Below are 7,500 nucleotides of genomic sequence, written 5' to 3'. Positions count from 1 at the left end.
CATGGGAGCTCCAAGCTACAAGACCATGAGGCAGTCTCCAGAGCCTACCGCAGGAAAGGAGGTGATGTTTCCCCGACAAAGTTTCTTCTTTGCTTTTGAAATCTTTGATAGTTCAAGAAAGGCAAAGACTGCAAACTCGGTTCATCAAAGGAAGAAGACTTTTTTAGAGGACAATGCTATTTTTTGTACAAAAAAAAAAACATTTCCCAGAAAGCTGGCATTCCTGGCTCGTTGGTCTAGGCGTATGATTCTCGCTTTGGGTGCGAGAGGTCCCGGGTTCAAATCCCGGACGAGCCCAAGCTTTAGGCAGATGGCCTGAGTTCCCATTTCCTTCTTGGTCGCAGCCAAGGTTCTTTTATGGCGCGCTTGAACTTTTCTAGTGCCCTTGTCTACTGCTCAACCTAGCCTGGGCAGACAGCCAAATGCAGCCAACAGCAATCGGCTCGTTGGTCTAGGGGTATGATTCTCGCTTTGGGTGCGAGAGGTCCCGGGTTCAAATCCCGGACGAGCCCACAAGGTGAATTTTTTCATCCCTCTGGAACTCAACAGCACAGACATGGTTTTACCGTAACTTGCACGTACCTACCGGTCAACGTGTAAGCCCTTCTCACGGCAGTCGCTCGAGCTACATCCAGATGCTTTTCACCTTTCTTTGACAAAGTACTTCAAATGGAGCTTGTGGCCTTCTTTCAACATACTTCCTACAATTGAAGTGGCATAAAGCTGAAATTGCATCCATAGCTTAGCCCTTAGTGCTTCCGTGTTCACTTTCCACATGAACTGCAACAGGTGCTGACGAGCCCCGTTCAGTGCTGAGATTTTTCAAAGCAGTGTGAAAAGTTGGATCAGCTTACAATTCAATGCCCAGGGACCAAGGATTTGCTTTGTCTTGACTTTAGAAATGCATGCTGACCTCGTCTCCAAGTTTCCTAGTGCTCTTGACAATAAAAAAAGATATTTTTTTGAGCAAAATATGCAGATGGTATTGTAGTGGGGACTTAGCCTTGGCACTCAAAAGGCACTTGTTCTACTCAAAAAAAAAAAAAAAAAAAAAAAAAGCTTTTTGTGTATCCAAGGCTCGTTGGTCTAGGGCGGGTGTCGGCAACCCGCGGCTCCAGAGCCGCATGCGGCTCTTTTTCATCTTTGCTGCGGCTCCGGAGCACACTGCCCACCAGGTGACAGGCAATAGGGTTTCAGTGGTCGGCAAGCCGCGGATCGCAAGCCACATGCGGCTCTTCTGTGTGCCGGGCGCCCGCTCCCCTCCCTCCTCTCGGGCGGCCGCCTCAAAAGTCAGGACTCTTTTAATCCGGCCCGCGGAGCGTGGAACATTAGCTGTCAGGATGTAGGCGGGGCAGCCAGGATGTAGGCGGGGCAGCGTGACGAACTCCTCTCACAGTCCGCCCTGAAGACCGGAACACAGGAGCTTTGAGGGCGGAGCCTGAACATGGCGGCAGTGTAGGAGCTCGTGGACGGAGCTCCGGTGTCTGACCTCCCCAGGCCTCCCAGCTTATCCCCTGGAACATGTTAGAGCCTTGCGGTGGGGGACTTACCCGGTCTGACGGCTCCCGGCGGAGGAGAGACTGATGTGGGTGAGGGAAAAGAGAGGAGCGGCGGGCGATTGTTGAAGAGAGAGTCCCTGGACGCTGGGAGACGAGAGGGGCCGGCGCGATCACGTGACCGGCCGCAAAGCACCTCTGGGAGACCGGGAAGCCGGCCGGCCGGCGTTTTGTGGAGAGAGAGCAGCGCTGACCTGTTTGCTGGGGACCGACACACTCTCCCACTCTCCCCCTATCCCCCTAGTAACCCTGGAGCCTAAAAATACGGGAAAGGAGAACTATTGAAACCTGGACAAGGAGTCTGAAGAGACCCTGGGGAGTTCCCCCCCATGAACAGACCCTCAGAGGAATCGACCGAAAAGGCACTCACTGGAAGAAGACATAGGAGGAGGGTGAGTGACACTTATGAATTGCACTTTTGAAGATCTATCATGCTGACCTCTAAAAAGTGTATATAAGAACGGGGGACCCCTAGAGTCTGTATAAAAGGTGGAAGAGACACGCAGAGAGAAGAGGAGAGGCTCGGGGAGAAGGAGGGGGAGAGGGGGGAAGGAGGAGGAGGAGGAGAAGAGAAGGAGAAAAACCAGCAGGGGGACAGAGCAGAGACTTGAAAGTTTTAAGAAATAATATCCCGCCCTACCCATAAACTTATAAAGGACTATAAGAAGGATAAGTGCCACAGAGAAAAATGAAAAACAAAAATGTAAAAGGAAGTGGGCTTAAAGGGTCCCAGACTGGCACAATTAAAAAATATACATCCCAAGGAAACGCAACCCCAGAAAGACCTCAGAGCAGATCTGGAGGAGGAGAGAGGTGTTTTTTTTTTTTTTTTTTTTTAACCCCTTTCTTCTCCTCTCGCCACCTACCCCCACTCTATTGCCTTCGTTATGGATTTTTTTCGTTTTTTTTTCATTTTTCTTCTCTCTCTATTTTTCTGCCAGTGATAATATCCAGGTGGGGCTTGGGAGGTTATGGGGAGGTTAGTCAAGGGGAAAGTCGTCCATGGACGGAGTTTTAGCCCAAGGATCAAATCAAAGGTGGATTTTTTAATCCATAAATGATTAGTAGGCAAATGTTAGGCCTAAAAAGAGGGAGGAGGGGAGGGGGGAGGGAGGGGGTTGGAAGGTTGGCAGGGTGGGAAATGGGAGAGGGAGGTTGTTTTCTCTGCAAAATAAAAGATGATATAAAAACAAGTGAGAAGGGAGAAGGAGAGAGAAATAAAAAATATAGATGGAGGAGAAAAGAGGAAATTTAAGGAAGATGGAAGAGATTCAGTTTATAACATATAACATAAATGGGTTGAACTGTCCCGGGAAAAGATATAGATTATTTAAAGAATTACATCATAGAGAAGCCTCAGTGATATTTTTACAGGAGACACATCTTGAGATAAGCTCAAATGTTAGACTGAGGTCTAAAAAATACCCAACATGGTACTATGCAGATTCCCCGGTTAAAAGAGCAAAAGGGGTAGCAATAGGCCTGGCAAAGAACGTTAGGTTTGAGTTGGAAGATAGAAAAACAGACCCAGATGGGAGATTTTTGTTCTTAAGGGGCAAGTTACAGGAGATCGAGTGTACACTGGCCAACATCTACTGCCCTAATAAAAAACCGGAGGAGTATCTGAAAAAGGTGTTGAGGAAGTTGATGGACTTTAAAAAAGGACGTTTGATCCTGGCAGGGGATTTTAACTTCTGTATGGACCCACAAAGGGATGCCACCTCCCATATAAAGACAGAAGGAAATAAGGCCCTGAAATTATTGAAAAAAGAATTACACATAAGTCAACTGATAGATGCCTGGAGAATTACACACACACAAGATAGAGATTATACTTTTTTCTCAAATATGCACAAGAGATATTCAAGATTAGATTATATATTAATAGAACATCAATTAATCGACCATCTGACCCAGGTAGATATAGAGACAATAACTTTATCAGACCACGCTCCAGTTACTATGAAAATGGAATGGGGGAGAAGGAAAAGCGGAGGGCTGGGATGGAAATTGAATGAGACACTTTTAGTGGAAAGGGAAATAGCTCAGAAAATAGGGGAGGAGATCGAACGCTTTTTTAAGGAGAATGAGACAGGGGAGGTGTCAACAGCCACAGTGTGGGAGGCTCACAAAGCTTATATAAGAGGAATATTAATGGCGATTGGGGCTAGAAAGAAAAAAGAAAGAAGGGAGAAAATGAATGAGCTCTTAGAAGAAATAGATAAATTAGAACAAATACATAAGAATAGAATAACAAAAGAAATAGAGCTGAAGTTAAAAAAACAGAAGGAAGAACTGAAAGAAATGATAGAAGAGGAGAGGAGAAAAGTATATAATAGAGTTCTAAGTGAGAGATATAGATGGGGAGAAAGACCTGGAAAGTATCTGATGAGAGCCCTGAGGAAAAAGAAAAATAGAAATTATATAGAAAAAATAAAAGATGCTAAAGGAAACATGAAACACTCAAATAAAGATATCACCAAAGCCTTCATAGAATATTACAGGAAACTGTACAATATAAGCCCCTCGGAAAGTTCAGAAACTATAGACAGTGAGAAAAACCAGAAAAGAAAGAAATATTTGGAAATGGCTAGGTTATTAAAATTAAATGAGGACCAACTAAACTCCCTAGACGCAGATATCTCACAGGAAGAAATAAAACTAGCATTAAAGGGGACAGTGTCGGGGAAAAGCCCAGGCCCAGATGGTTATACAGTGAGATACTATAAAAAATTCAGTGAAATCTTAGTACCAAAACTCAAAAACTACATGAATGCACTAGGTGGAGAGATGGAAGTAAGAAGAGAATCATTACAAGCCCAACTCGTGCTCATTCAGAAAGAGGGAAAAGATCCCTCTCAGTGTTCTAGCTATAGACCTATTTCACTACTGAACACAGACACTAAGTTGTACGCAAAGGTCCTAGCAAACAGATTGAAAGAGCTAATGCCTGGATGGATACATGAGGATCAGGTGGGCTTTGTTCCAGGGAGGGAAGGAAAAGATAATGGGGTACGATCATTGATGCTAATCCAAAAGAGTAAAAAGGGAAAAGAACCGGCGGTACTACTGTCTATAGATGCTGAAAAAGCGTTTGATAGGGTAAATTGGAGATTCATGATGGACACTCTGGAAGCTTTGGGAATCGGGCCTAGGATGAGAGAATGGATAGGAAAGCTGTACAGATACCCCTCGGTGGTCATTGGGGTAAATGGGGAGAGGTCAGAACCCATTGAGATGTCAAACGGAACAAGACAGGGATGCCCATTATCCCCATTGCTGTATGTTATATCTCTAGAACCTCTACTATCAACAATAAGACTGAATAGAGACGTAAAGGGAATCCGAATAGGAGATACGGAACATAAAGTTGCTGCTTTTGCAGACGACTTGTTGTTCTATGTAGGAAACCCCAGGATAACACTTCCAAACTTAATGAAGTCACTAAAGGAGTACGGAGAACTATCAAATTTAAAGATAAATCCAACAAAAACGGAGATTCTAAATATAAACATCTTAAAAAACGAAAAAGAAAGGATACAAAAAGAATTTCCCTTTAAATGGAAAGATAGAGATATAAAATATCTAGGAGTAAAACTCACAGCCTCACATAAACATCTATATAAACTAAACTATATTACACTGATAAATGAGATTAGAGATGAATTAAAAAGATTGGAGGGAGGAACCCCGACATGGATGGGCCGTATTAATCTGGTAAAAATGGTAATAGTACCAAAAATCATATATAGATATCAAATGATCCCAATTAAACTCCCAGAGATTTTCTTTAAAATAATTAAGAAATTGATAACAAGATACATATGGAGGAATAAAAAACCAAGACTGTCATACGAACTGCTAAGTAGGAGGAAAGAAAGAGGGGGTTTAGGGCTCCCAGACTTTAAAAGATATTACAAAGCGGTAATACTGGCAAGAACCATAGATTGGATATTTAATAATAAAAAAAGCTGGGTGAGAATAGAGAATGAACTCAGCGGAACAGACTTGGGAAGAATGATATGGGTACCAACACAGTATAGGGGTTTAAATGACAATGTAAATACATACACTTTGAATGTTTTAAAGATTTGGGATAACTTACACAGAAGTATGAAATGGACCTTTAATTCTACACTGATTCCACTAAAAAATACAGAGTTTTTCCCCCCAGGTAGAGAAGAAATAGGAGGGAAGTGGTTTAAAAAAGATAAGGTGCAATTAGGAGACATCTTGGTGGGAGATGAAATAGGAGCATATGGCGAATTGAAAAAAAAAGAGGGAGAGATTTTCACTAAATTAGACGAATGGCGGTATTTCCAATTGAGGTGTTTTGTCGGAAGTTTGCCAAGACCTTTAAGGACAAGAGACAATTGGAACTTGTTTGAAAAGACATTGGGAACACAAGGTGATGGGAAACACGGGATTGCTAGAATTTATAAAATACTCACTGAACTAGACACAAACACGAAACCAACATATTTAACAAAATGGGAAATGGATATGGGAGTTGTGATAGATGAGGAAAAGCAGAGGAGAATGTATAGATTAACTCACGAAAATGTCTCTATGAGAGAAGTAGAAATGAACTATAAGTGTTTGACAAGATGGCACATTTCACCAGTAGTAGAAAATAAGATGTGTGGAGAGAGCACACCGCTGTGTTGGAGGGGATGTGGAGAAATAGGCACAATATACCATATATGGTGGGGATGCCCAAAAATCCAGATATTCTGGACAACAATAATCCACTTAATAAGAAAATTGACAGAAATAGATATAAATCTAGATCCAGAAGTATGTATTTTGCACATCACGGATATAACGGTAAATAAATATAAAAAATCAGGGATATGGAACTATATAAATGCTGCAAAAGCCCTGATACCCAAGTTCTGGAGGCAAATAGAGGCACCAAAGGAAGAGGACTGGATTGAAAGAGTTGAGCAGATTAAAAAGATGGAAAGGCTGTGCCATACCCAAGAAGATAAGATGGAGGTTTATCATGGGAAATGGGAGAACTGGGAAAAAGCCAGATTATATATGAGGTGTAGGAAAGAATAAAGATAACAACAGAAAAATTCCACTTGCTGATATAAGAAGACGTAGAGAAAAGATAGAATAGGCAGAGGGGACATAGGGTGGGGGGTGGAGAAGGGGGGAAAAGGTTGCATAGAGTATATAAAGTAGAAATGTTGGTTAATATAATATTATAGAATATATTTTATATATATATATATATTTATATTGTGATGATGAAATGTAATTGAAATGGAAAATTAATAAATATTTGAATTATAAAAAAAAAGACCGGAACACAGCGCGGGAACACAGCGAGAGGAACGCGCGGAGCAAAGGTAAGTGAATTGAGACAATATGGGGAATTAATTACTATAGGGGGGATGAATTATTAAATGGAGGATTAATTACTATGGGGGATGAATTACTATGGAGGATGAATTACTATATGGGGGATGAATTACTATGGGGGATGAATTACTATGGAGGATGAATTACTATATGGGGGATGAATTACTATGGAGGATGAATTACTATATGGAGGATGAATTACTATATGGGGGATGAATTACTATGGAGGATGAATTACTATATGGAGGATGAATTACTATATGGAGGATGAATTACTATATGGGGGATGAATTACTATGGAGGATGAATTACTATATGGGGGATGAATTACTATATGGAGGATGAATTACTATATGGGGGATGAATTACTATATGGGGGATGAATTACTACATGGAGGATGAATTACTATATGGGGGATGAATTACTATATGGAGGATGAATTACTATATGGGGGATGAATTACTATGGAGGATGAATTACTATAGAGGGGATGAATTACTATAGAGGGGATGAATTACTATATGGGGGATGAATTACTATAGGGGGGATGAATTACTATATGGGGGATGAATT

The 7,500-nt window shown here is 41.7% G+C and overlaps 2 non-coding genes across 2 annotated transcripts; both read left to right on the top strand.

Moving 5' to 3' along the window:
- Positions 1 to 225: 225 nt before the first annotated feature.
- TRNAP-UGG (transfer RNA proline (anticodon UGG)) lies at positions 226 to 297 on the top strand. The gene has a single exon. It is a non-coding gene; the product is annotated as a tRNA-Pro (tRNA).
- Positions 298 to 440: 143 nt separating this feature from the next.
- Positions 441 to 512, top strand: TRNAP-UGG (transfer RNA proline (anticodon UGG)). Its single transcript has one exon. It is a non-coding gene; the product is annotated as a tRNA-Pro (tRNA).
- Positions 513 to 7,500: the final 6,988 nt, after the last annotated feature.

This window comes from Staurois parvus, unplaced genomic scaffold (assembly GCF_062004578.1).
Source record: "Staurois parvus isolate SC_StPar_1 unplaced genomic scaffold, SC_StPar_1.0 ptg001918l, whole genome shotgun sequence".
Taxonomy (NCBI): Eukaryota; Metazoa; Chordata; class Amphibia; order Anura; family Ranidae; genus Staurois; species Staurois parvus.
Note: the sequence above shows the minus strand (reverse complement) of the source record. Positions and strands in the feature narration are given on the sequence as shown.